Below are 13,702 nucleotides of genomic sequence, written 5' to 3' on the forward strand. Positions count from 1 at the left end.
ACTCTACAATCCTACGGTTCTACTAAGCAAAAGAAGCACCTTTCTTTCTTTAAAAGAACAAAACTCAATGTTTGCTCTAGTGCTGAAGAAGACAAGGGTACGCTGTCCACAGAAAAATGGTTTTCAAGGCTCACAAAAGCTGCAGCCTTAGTAGACTAGCTGCAGAGTACTTTTGGGTAAGCATGCAAGGATTGTGGTCAAATTTTCTTGGAATAATGGGGTGTTGCAGTGGGCGGGCACAGAATAGAGCCTCACATTGTTTTATCCCCCCCCCCAAAGGCACATCAGACATAGGGAAACTCTGTCTCTCCAGATGTTGGAGTCCAACGTATTGCTGCAAGGCAGGGATGGGGCTCCTGCTGGAGACCTATGGTTCTTGTTTGTGTACAAATCCCATCAGCTCCAGCCAGCCTGGCCAGTGGTCAGGGATGATGGTAGCCATAGTACACCAATATCTGAAGGCCCAGAGGTTCCCATCCTTGGGCTACACAGAGAAAAACTTTCTCTTTCTATTTCAAGAAAATTGAGTGTTGGAGATGGGGAACGCATACACACTCTGATCTAACAGAAGGAAACACATAATAATAAACAACACATGTGCTATAAATTTGCTTGGGCAAAGGACCAGTCGAGGTTGAGAGAACCAGAGCAAAAGCTGGATTCAGGCCTCCCTCTTGTTAGTGGCACCTGATCGAGATGAAGTTTTGAGAAACAACAGTGTTTCATTGTTGTTGCTGTCTGCAGAAAGACACATTGAAATAGTTGGTCATAAGAAGAAAAGAAAATTACAATAGTTTGGAGATGGTATTTAACATCAGTCAGATTAAATAAATGCTTTTGAATTATGGTGTTGGAGGAGACTCTTGAGAGTCCCATGGACTGCAAGAAGATCAAACCTATCCATTCTGAAGGAAATCAGCCCTGAGTGCTCACTGGAAGGACAGATCCTGAAGCTGAGACTCCAATACTTTGGCCACCTCATGAGAAGAGAAGACTCCCTGGAAAAGACCCTGATGTTTGGAAAGATGGAGAGCACAAGGAGAAGGGGATGACAGAGGACAAGATGGTTGGATAGTGTTCTCGAAGCTACCAGCATGAGTTTGACCAAACTGCGGGAGGCAGTGGAAGACAGAAGTGCCTGGCGTGCTCTGGTCCATGGGGTCACGAAGAGTTGGACACGACTAAACAACAACAACAACAGATTAAATAAAATAAACAAGGAATATTCGGTGTTATGTTGGAGGGCATGCCAGGAAACCGGGAACTATGTTCACATGTGGTGGGGGTGTAAATACGTACAATTTTTTTTTGGTAAAGGATGTTTTAGGAGATAACAGAAATCACTGGGTTAAAGCTGACGAAAGCCCAGAAGTAGCGTTATTATCAATTTACGATGGGGGAGAAGGTTTGCAGGCTATGAAGGGCTTGCTCACAAATTTATTGACAGCTGCACGAGTTATTATAGCTAGGAAGTGAAAGGGGCAAGAGGAATATAAAATGGAAGAATGGTATATAAATAGGTGTGGGATATAGCCATTAATGATAAATTAACATGTGCCATTAAGGTAAGACAGGGAATTTGCAGAAGAAATGATTTTGAGGAGATATGGAAGGTGTTTGTAGAATTTGTACTGTTAAAATGGAAAGGGGGTCAAACCATCTTAAGAGGTGTTGAAATTTTGGGAGGTTGAATAGTTACAATGGAATGGTCTCGGTGGTGGGGTGCACATTTTTATTCTTATTTATTTATGACTATTACTTGTTTTCCTAAAAAAATAAAGTAATAATAATAATAATAATAATAATAATAATATCAATAATAAAGAAACAGTTGTCATTGCTCTGGGGAAACAGGTAGTTTTGCCTTCTCCCCTCTCTATTTTTGAAGGGCTGCATGAGCACTCGTATGGATAGGCAACATTCTTAGAAATGCACAACTCTGTTAAAAACAGCTCCAAAACTGCTCAAATACATGTGTTTATTTTCTCTCCAATAAGCACTTCAGATAGTCACACCAAAACGTACACATGTCTATTTAGGGAGCAACAAGTTTGTTCAGCTGGCTACAAAAATTGGCTAAATCTGAGAAAGAAAAGAGTTTGACAATAATAACCACAAACGTTTCAGAGACTATCTCCAAGCCTGAAAGGCTATAATCCATACATGCTCCAGCATAATAAAAGGCCTCTTCTCATTTATTAAAACCACTGTTGTTTTTTTAAATCACAGAATTGCATCCATCTTCCCTACTTCCCATTATGTTTCCAATGTCTGCTACATATTTGTTGTTTCTCTGTGGTGTATCAGTCCCTTAAGGCTGATGTTTTAGAATAATTTCTCTTTATTGCTGCAGGCAGACAAGACCCAACCCTGCCACACACAATATTTCTCCTGACTAGACCTACTGCATCCTGGCTTTTCTACGCGCTTTTAGAAATGACAGCTTGCATGATTAGTTTTACTCTTTTATTAGTGTTCAACTATTTTAAAACGAGCCTGTTGTTAGTGTGCTGTTTATGAAAGTTTGTGTCAATTAACATCTATTCACACATTTTTAATAAGTAGCCTACTTCTTTTTGATACAATGGCACCTACTCCCCCTTCTTTTTGACTTATTTATATTATTTACAAAAACAGATGTCTTTCCAGTCCAGTTTCTGAATCTTGTACTCTTAACATGCAGCAAAAACTGCTCCATCTTTCAGCAAATGCAACATTCTGTGATATTCTAAGTGTAGGTGGGTTCCCACAAGGCAAGACACAGCAATAACATCAAGAAACTTTATTCAACTACAAAACTGGGAAACAGAGACAAGGAACTGCTTATATACGTTCCTGAAAGCCTGTGCCACTCCCACTCCCAACGTGATTGGCTGTCTAAACTTCCAAGCTGCGAATCACGACTCAGAGTTCAAGGGCCAATGGCATAGGCCCAAATCCTGAAATGTTCTGTGATTGGACATCATGTATCGAATCAGAACACAGGAGCTCAGAAGCCTTAGTCCAGACTCAATCTCAGGCAAACACAAACCACTAAATACGTAACAACCTCCCTTCTCTCTTTTGAACTAATTCAGGTAATTTACCCATATCAGCCAAATCCATACAATTTATTAACCACTCCCACCTCTCTTGGAGCTTGTTGACACTTCCATTTTCTAGCCCACCAGCTTAGCAGCTACCAGCAGCACATATCCTAATGGCTTCAGATTCTTAACCAATTCATTCTCAATGACATTAAACAGAATCAACACTGGGGTAAGTCTCAGAGTAACCCTTATTAGATCAGAGACAGCCTGTACTATTTGCCTGCAATAATTAGTTACGATTGGACATTTCCACCATATGTGGAGCAAACGTGCATTTCCTGCTGGGCATTTCCAGCATGTAAAATCTGTTCTGTTCAGAACTGCAGGCTTTAAGTACTGCCTCAACATTCATTACATCACGCTCCCCTAATTGACAAACTTAGCAACTCAGCCAGACTTCACATCTTTTTCTATCATTGATCTGAGATAGCCCATCTCAGATAACATTTAGTTTTGATTTATCAAATTCCAGACCCTGAAAGGGGTGTCATGGTTGCATGCAAGAAGCACTGGATTGTGCGTAAGCTGCACAATTCATAACAGTTGTCTCCTGCAGCCTCACTGTTGACTCTTTATTTGGATATACAGAAGCACCTGCAGGAACTACTGAACTCTGGGAGTTGTAGTTTTTAAAATGAAACATCACACATGCCTCCATTTCTCTCCCAAATCATGTTGTAAGGCTGTCTCTCTCTCTCTCTCTCTCTCTCTCTCTCTCTCTCTCTCTGTTTTTTTTTTATATATAATTTTTTATTGGTTTTTTCAACACAGATTTAAAGACAAAACAAGACACCATACATAAACAAACAAAACATATAAACATGTATAATTTCAAACCTCATTTTCATAAACCTTGCTTCCCAGACTTCCCCTTACCTCCCCTTTTCTGCATCCCTATTTTAAGATTTTTTCAACAACTCCTTACACCAATTGTCTAATTACTTATTTTCTTTTTAGCTTCTTCTCATACTTAATCAATTGTAGCTATAATTCAATATTTTCTTTTCCCTTGACATTTTAGCACTCTTCAATTTTACAACAGTTCTTAAGATATACTTTAAATTTCTTCCAATCTTCTTCCACCGTCTCTTTTTCTTGGTCACGGATTCTGCCGGTCATCTCCGCAAGTCCCATATAGTCAATCACCTTCGTCTGCCATTCTTCCAATGTGGGTAGTTCTTGTGTCTTCCAATACTTTGCTAAGAGAATCCTTGCTGCTCTAGTGGCATACATAAAAAACGTCCTGTCCTGCCCAGCTTCTGGGCAACTTAATTTAGAAAGTGCATTTTATTCTTGTGCTTGCATGCAGCTTCCTGGATTCAATGGATATAGCTGGAGTGGGTCTGTGAGGGCAGCTGAACTAAAATGACCACTGCTGCAACTTGGGCTTTGCACAAACTTCTCCCCCTCCGCATACAATCCCCCTATCTTCTTGGAAATTCAAGCCAGCAAGTTGCTGACAGAAAATGACTAGCTGTGGGATGGGGTTGTAATAACTTCCACTGCAGTGTTTTAAAGCACTTTTTAATAGACCCGAGGCTCAAGTTACACATAGATGTGTTTTTTCTTTTTCTTTAGGGGAATGCAGTCACAGGGAGTGGAGAAGTTGATTAAGGCAGCGGCATTAGGGGAGCAGGCGCTTAGCAATTTCCTCCCCCCTCCCCAAACATTCCTCAAAATTGCCATTGGGGGTCAATTTGACTATGAAAAATCACAGGTACAAACTGATTTCTCAGTAGTGGGGAGTGAGGGAGGCGACAGGGATTGCAAAATGACTCTCAAGGTTAATCGCCCCCCTCCATTAACATTACAGTGGTACCTCAGGTTACATACGCTTCAGGTTACAGACTCCACTAACCCAGAAATAGTGCTTCAGGTTAAGAACTTTGCTTCAGGATGAGAACAGAAATCGGGCTCCAGCGGCGAGGCAGCAGCAGGAGGCCCCATTAGCTAAAGTGGTGCTTCAGGTTAAGAACAGTTTCAGGTTAAGTACGGACCTCCGGAACGAATTAAGTACTTAACCTGAGGTACCACTGTACTGCTAAAATCAAAGTCACACAATCCTCTTTTTTTCTTTTTTAAGGAAGATTAGATATGAATACTTAGTTGTGCTGCATTAGTCTTAGACTAATGTCTCCCCCACCCTGCATCCCCACCCCAAAATATGAGTATTATACACAATAAATTGCTGCTGTAGACCACTCTTTTTCTCAGTCACACAGGCAAACACAACTCTCTCTAATACGGCCATCAGAATAAGATCCACTATTTGACTATTGATTCAAAACCCTAAAGTGTATTTTATACAATTGACTTTTTATTTCTGTTCTTTGTATTTCATATTGTTGTTTTATTACTCTGGCCGATGGCTGACGCAAATAAAGATTCATTCCTTCATTCATTCATTCTCTAATACGGTGTAATAATGATAGATGTATTTTCATTTACACCGGCAGGGCTTTTTTTTTTTTAAAAAAAAAGGATAACACATTTTTCAAAGGAAACAAAGACTGTTTAATACTAATTTGTATGGAGATATTACTTTTCTCTAGATTATGGCTAAATGGCAACGTTAACAATATTGATTTGTCTTAATATTTAAACGAACATGCTCCCTCGCCTTTTAAATGTATTTTTGCATATTTATTATATGTTTTTGTAGCTATATATTAACGATGGGACCATGATTTTGACGATGGTGAAGACGACAGTGAGGATGATTTCGTTATTTCATTTCTGAGTCACTTCCCATGAGACAGTTTAAAGCAACAGAACATACAGTACATAAAATCAATTAAATCCAGCATAAATGGATTTGTCTTCACCCAGGCCTTTGGTTGAGTAGATGCCTTTCCTCCTCCTACACGACAGCAATGAAAATTACTTCTGAGTAGACATGCATAGGATTGCACTGCCATGCTAATATTAATGGCTTTGCTACTAACTTTACTAATAACATTGTTCTGTCACTCGTCAAAAATAACAATAACAACAACCACACTTTCCACAGCAAATAAAAAGCAAACCAATGCAAAAGTCCAGGATTTTTAAGAAATCCAGAAATAAATAGACCTGTGTTAGAAAGAACATGAATTCCTGCCACTGTTTGTGCATTGTGTTTGGGCAGTAAGTGAAACACTCACACCGGTGCCCAAACACAGCTACCTTAAAATTAGGAATTTTTGCACTGTTTTCCTGTCAAAAGTTTGGAATCAAAATAAGTCTCATCTCCAGATTTTGGATAATATTCAACTATGTTTTTATTCATAGTACTAGATCCACTGAAATGAGTGAACGTGAGTAAGTTAGGCCAGTTAATTTAAATGGGTCTTCTCTGAGTTAAACAGCTGAAAACCACCTTCTGTCTTAACTTTTTAAGTTAACCAGCAAAGCCGCCTTTTCCTACAGTAGCACATCGGCTGCTGTGAGTCCACTCAAAAGCAGTAAAGTAAAAGCCCTGCACTTATGGTGAGGTCAGGGGAGTAAAACCAAAACTACTTGCCTTTTACGTAGGTCAGAGCTGTCCAGACTTTTCATGTCGGTGGCACACTTTTTAGACATGCATCATTTTGTGACACAGTGATTCAGTTTTGCACCATTTCGCCACGCTGTAATTCAGTCTTGCTAGCAAACTGAAGGTTAAACTAACCCCTTTGGGGAGTGTTTGTGCAACACACCTACACACTGCAGCCGACGCACTAATGTGTCGCGACACACAGTTTGGTAAGCTCTGATGTAGGTGGATCATCATAGTAAAAAAGGTAAAAGGACCCCTGGATGGTTAAGTCCAGTCAAAGGTGACCATGGGTTTGCAGAGCTCATCTCGCTTTCAGGCCAAGGGAGCTGGTGTTTCTCAACAGACAACTTTCTGAGTCATGTGGCCAGCATGACTGAACCGCTTCTAGTGCAACAGGACACCGTGACGGAAATGCCATTTACTTTCCTGCCGCAGTGGTACCTATTTATCTACTTGTGCTGGCGTGCTTTCGAACTGCTAGGTTGGCAGGAGCTGGGACAGAGCAACGAGAGCTCACCCCATCGTGGGGATTTGAACCGCCAACCTTCTGATCGGTGAGCCCAAGAGGCCCAGTGGTTTAGACCACAGTGCCAACCGCATCCCTTAGTAGCGCAGGAGTGAGGAACTTGTCACCCTCCACCTGCCACTGAACCACAACTCCCACCATCCCTGACCATCATCCATGCTGGCTGGTGCTGAGGGAAGCTGTAGTTCACCCATGTCTGTGGAGCCACAGATTCCCCATCCCTGTGTGAGAGCATTTTGTTCATGCAAAACTGAGGGAACTCTAGCCTGAAGTAAATAAAACCCAATAAGCAGCAGCACAAAGCAAGTGGTCTTCATCAAGTCCCTTCCATCACAGAAGGATTACCTCAGAATGGGTATCTCATCAACCAGGTCTCTAGGCAAATCACAGGCTGCTCAACGGCCATCTTGTTCGTCCAAAGTGGTTCAAAAAGCCAACTGCCCTAACCTTCTTGGAATGGAATTTATTCAAATGAGCCTGGCAGGGACTGCGCTGGCATTTATCCTTATATCTATTGAAGTGCAGAAGGAAACATCGTGTTCCGCAAAGCACCCAACCTTTCCCTCATTGCTCTGGGTTTATAGACAAGGGTCATGATCTTAATATGTCAACTCAACCTGCTGAAGAATGCCTCCACATTAGCGAAGCATTACGGTGGTCTGCAGCATTTAAATCACTAAAGGTATTTTCCCAGTAAACACAGAGAAATGACACAACGTGCTAAATTCCGGGTTGTGCCCGTCCAAATTCTGGCAACTGTTTTCTGTACTGGTTGAAGTTCATCCCCAATATTGGGAATGATCTATAATGAAATGAAGAAGATGTTTAAAATAACCTTTGTTAAAAAACCAGAAGCTTTCCTACTAGGTATTACAGGAGTGCACTTACCAAAATCACAAAAGAACTTAGAGTGGTATCTCGGGTTACCGTATTTTTTGTCCTATAAGGCGCACCGGCACATAGGACGCACCTAGTTTTCAGGGGGGGAAATCAAGGGGGGGAAATGATTTCCTGTGTGCTACTCCAAGACCTTCTCCCTGCTTTTGCGAGAGGTGGAGGAATTCCCCCACCTCCCGCGAAAGCCCACAGGAGCCGCGACTCCTGCAGGCTTTTCGACCAGGAGGGAGAAGGGACTGAAACGGCCAGTCAGTCCCTTCTCCCTCCTTGGGGAAAAGCCCCCAAGATCTGCGCACTCTTTAAAGGCTGTGAGGCTCTTGCGGGCTTTTCTGCGAGGTGGGGGAATTCCCTGACCTCATAGAAAAGCCTGCAGAAACCGCGCAGCCTTTTAAGAGCTAATGGCTTCTGGGTGCTTTTGCAGGAGGTGGGGGAATTCCCCCATCTCCCGCAAAAGCCCACAGGAGGGAGAAGGGACTGACTCAGCCGGTCAGTCCCTTCTCTCTCCTTGGGGAAAAGCCTCCACTGCCAGCCTCAAAGCCCGGTTGGAGAGTATTATATTATAATTTATCCCACCCATCTGACCGGGTTGTCCCAGCCACTCTGGGCAGTTTCCAAATATATAGAAACATAACAATAAATTAAACATTTCCTATTCCGATGGCTTGAGGGTCGGATAGCTCCATACCCCTCCAACATTTCTCAGATGAAAATAGTGACATCCTAAGGGGGGGGGGGAATTCCAGGATCAAACCAGAAACCAAGATGGTTTATGTAAATCCGGTACTGTCCCTGGAAAATAGGGACACCTGGAGGGTCTGGAAGCTTCTGAGTCGTCTGCCAGAACAACTTTGTATATAGCACATTGCAGTAACACAAACAGGTGGTTTCTGGAGTATGGATCACTTTGGGGCCAAACTATCCATGTCCAGAAATGGCCACAGGTACTGAACCGGCACACCCTGTACCAGAACCCAGGATTCAAGAAGCATCTACATCCAGTTTATTGGCCCTCACCTAGCCCAGTACCAACTCTAGGCACCAGTTTAGCGCCTCCACAACCTCATCTAATCCAGGTGATAAGAAGCAGTGGTAGAACAAATGCTTTGAATGCAGAAGGTCCTAGGTTCAATCCCTGCCAACTCCAGGTGGGGCTGAGACCCCTGGTTGAAACTCTGGAGAGCCGCTGAAAGTCAGTGTAGACAGTGCTAAGCTAGATGGAGGTATGGCTCTGACCTGGTGTACTTTATTTAATCTACCATGTGCTTGTTATACTTTTATGTATGCTGCCCAGGGGCTTCAGTTATTAAGAGATCTGATAGTAATATGCTTGTTTGCATATTTATTATTACAGTCATACCTCGGGTTGAATGTGCTTCGGGATAAGCGCGTTTGAGTTGCGCGCCACGGCAACCTGGAAGTAACGGAGCGCGCTTGCGCATGCGCGAGATGCTCAAAATGACGTCACGTGCATGCGCAGAAGCGCCGAAACGTGACCTGCGCATACGCAGACACGAGTTATGTTTGCTTCTAGATGCGAACGGGGCTCCAGAACGGATCCTGTTCGCATCAAGAGGTACCACTGTACATTGATATCCTGCCTGCCCTCCAAGGAGACCCCTCCCCATCTTAATTGGTATGTTTTAATTGATTCAACTCGCCCTGGGACCTTAGAGCAAAGGGCAAGTAATAAATTTAATAATAACTTTAACCACTCTGTGTAGTAGTTTGGCTGAATAGCCCAAGGTCACCCAGTGAGCTTCGTGGCTGAGTGGGGATTTGAACCCTGGTCTCTCAGGTCGGAGTCCAACACTCTAACCACAACACCACACATGATACAAGGCAGCACCCTCTGTGGTTCCCAAGCTTTCACTGCTGAAATTATTGTGGTGTGAGGAAATTTTTCTTTGTTAGGCGGGGAGGGTTATCCAATGAAGTAGTCTTCCTCTAAAGTTGACCTACTTCACAGTTAGAGCTATGATCAAGTTGAAATTCCTGAATTTTAGGGGGTTGGACTAGATAACTAGATGAGTTGGGTCCCTTCCAACTCAACAATTCTATGATTGGTCCTTTCAAGTGTGGCCTCCTGGACCATGCCCGTCTGCAGCTTACTGTAAAGGTAAAGGGATCCCTGACTGTTAAGTCCAATCTCTGAGGTTGCAGCGCTCATCTCGCTTTACTGGCCAAGGGAGCCGGCGTACAGCTTCCAGGTCATGTGGCCAGCATGACTAAGCCGCTTCTGGCAAAACCAGAGCAGTGCACGGAAACACCGTTTACCTTCCTGCCGGAGCGGTACCTATTTATCTACTTGCACTTTGATGTGCTTTTGAACTGCTAGGTCGGCAGGAGCTGGGACTGAGCAACAGGAGCTCACCCCATTGGGGGATTTGAACCGCCAACCTTCTGATCGGCAAGCCCTAGGCTCTGTGGTTTAGACCACAGTGCCACTCACATCCTGCAGCTTACTGTACCATCCCACAATACAGATAAAGGACGACTTGTATCCCCACTTTGAAATCTCCCTACCCATAGAAAGCCAAGCCAGATGTAAGGGAGAAGTCTAAACCCAAGCCATGAGAGGACTATACCATGTGTTCCTACAAACATTTAAGCTGCCTCTCAGTTACCACTACACCAGTTGCTTCTCTTTGTCGTCATGGCAATTTTCCACCCCTCCGTTGCCATGCAACCATTTCTGAGCAACACTGGTATGTACATTTGATCTGTCTGGCTTAATTTTATTTCACCCCCACCCCAATGCATTTATTTGCTTATATGTCACAAGTAGGTTCTTTCTACAGCTCAGCTTCAAAACCGGGAGACCTTATTTTCTTGTCGAAACACTTAATAGGGAGATTTCTGTTGTTGTTATTATTATTTTTAAAACATCTCAGTGTTCTTCCATTTAATGTTACCTTCCTGTTAATGTATTTGCACTACACTGACTTCATGGTCATAGCACTCTATCAACCAACCTGAGTGGGCTCTTCTTCTCGGAAGAGCAAAGCCACTTCTGTTTATCATGAGAAAGGGGAACCTGCGTCAAAGGTAGCTTATCAGATCGGGACGGAAGCAATGGCCTTTCATCACTTCCTGTATGTTCCATAAAACCAATTATCAGGGAGGCCGCCTTCTCCACAAAAGAGAGCAGCCTGATCACAAACTGGTAAGGCCCAGTTAAAGGGGAACCTTACGCTCCGTGTTAGAGTGGAAAACAGCTTTGTATAATGTTCAAGGAGGATTCTGGTGGGTTGAACAATTTGCATTTCAGTGACCATGGTAAGATGAAGGAGTTGTGAAGCAACAAGGTGACAGAAGCTAGCTGGCCAGAGGAGAAACAGCTAGATGACATCTATTTTTGTCCTAATTGAAAGTTCCTGCAGATTGGGAATTTGGTGTAAGACGCCATACTTGAACCCCTAAAGGAAACTTCTCCCAAAGTAGCCTGGGAACACCTTAACTTCTAAACTTATTGGGGGGGTTTAAAGAGAAGAAGAAAAATGTCACAGCCTGGCCATGGCAAAGCGTATAGGGGCTGTTGTAGAGAACAGAGAACAGCAAGCCAAATTTTTTTTTTTTTTTGTGGAACCCAAACTGCAGCAGAATGGAAACATCACTGCATGGGGTGGATACAAGGCCTTTATACACTTGTAGCTGCTACACAGTTGTTCCCTCAGGCAGAGGACTTTTAGGTTGGCCATCTCTAAGCCGCTCTGCCTTATCTCTCTCTTAGGGCAAGCTGGTCCTTAAGTAATTTTGCAGTGGCAGTTGAGGGAAAGGCCATCTCAACTAGAAACACTGATGAACAGCGTGAATTGCCCAATGACTCACAGCTGAATATATAAACTGCTTCCATTACTCAACATTGTATCTGAGATGATATGAAGGTTTTATCTTCAGTGACTCATTCATTCCTAAAAGTCTTCGTGACAATGGAACATGTGTGAACGTAGTCTATAGACTATCTCCAATCCGCAGCTTAGCTGCCATTTCCTATTACTCATGAAGTAAGTCGCACTGAGTTCAATAAGACTTATTCCCAATAAGTGTGCATCGAATTGGAACTTTAGTAAAGCGACGCCAGCTGGTCAGAAATCATGTACAATCTTAATCAAAGATAGTGTAAACCCCCAATGCAGCCAGCTAGGTTTAGCAGTACGCCACCATCCTGAATATGAAACAATAAGGGCACAAAGCCTAGCCTTCTCTCTGAACAGACTTCCTGACAATGCCATGCAGCCAGTCAGATTTGGTCGCATGATGATGTCACAAAGCCAGATGAGAGTGAAGACAATGCTGCCTGCCTAAACTCTGATTAATGGGAGGAAGTGCCACAAAACTTATCTACTAAAAACCTCTCTGCTAAAAAGGAGAAGTACATTTCACAATGGGAAAGTTTCTGTTGAAAAAACACCTTCTGTTCCCTGGTTTTAGCACAGCCCTAAAGCAGTTGCTGAGATAGATAGATTAGATAGATAGATAGATAGATAGATAGATAGATAGATAGATAGATAGATAGATGATAGATAACAGAGAAAGAGCAGAAAAAAGCAAATTAAATTATTAAAATACTACTACCTAGTTTTTCCACCTGGTTTATTTCTTACAAAAATATAAAACTAAGTTTACAACTTGTTGAACTATAGACTTTTTTTCTTGGGACTTTGCTGGCAATCCATACCAGCAGCTTAATGTAATATTATTCCTGTGCATAAGTCAGCTATAAATATATACCAGAAGAAAATATCCTAGAAATATATTCACTGTTTACTTTCTCAGTGAAAAAGTAATATTAGTCCCAAACTTACCCTCAGGGCTGTGGCAATATTAGACTTATAACTCTTGCCACTGACTGGAGCAGATTTTCAGACAATCTTTTAAAATCTTCATTCCTCAACAGCCCTCCGCCAATATTCCCTAATGTCAAAGGATGATCAGGATCCTAAACCCAGACCATCAGGAACCTAAGCCCTGCACTACAACCCTACCTAAAGCATTCAAGTGCAGCTTGTCAATCTATTCCACAGCAATGACCTTTAGTTAGCCATAGCAGGGGTTAACGCACCCAGTTAGTGATGCAATGGTCATGTATTTTATACCAAACCTCTCACTTACTCTCTGCCTGTGAGAAAGAATCTGAGATTTATATTCCACGTCCTCCAGCCTCTGAGTGAATAAAATATGGAATAGTTGTTTCATGTTAGACGATCACAGGGTGTGATGTCAAGAAAACAACAACTATACTGTAAAATGATATCCAACTATAGAATGAGTTCCTATCATTGGTTTTTGGGTGGAGAAGTACACTGATATTAATGCATTCACCTGTGTTTCAGTATTAAATATTTGTTTCTTATTTTTGTCTAAAAATAAAGTACCTTTGTGCTTTAAAAATGAAAATCCAACTGCCAATGCCATTGAATACATTAAACTTGAACAATGCATGAACATCATACAATGAACATCAGCTTAAACTGGTGGTAAGTCAAACCATGAGCTATTTCTAGGCTGCATCAACAGAACCTGTGACCTGATCAAGGGAAGTAATATTCCCGCTTTATTCTGCCTTGCTCAGACCACACATGGAACTACTATGTCCAATTTTGGGTGCCACCATTTATTTGTTTATTTGTTTATTGACAAGCTGGAAAGTGCAGGGGAGGGCAACCAAGATGA

The sequence above is a fragment of the Podarcis melisellensis genome (genome assembly GCF_964234715.1).
Source record: "Podarcis melisellensis genome assembly, chromosome: 11".
Lineage (NCBI taxonomy): Eukaryota > Metazoa > Chordata > Lepidosauria > Squamata > Lacertidae > Podarcis > Podarcis melisellensis.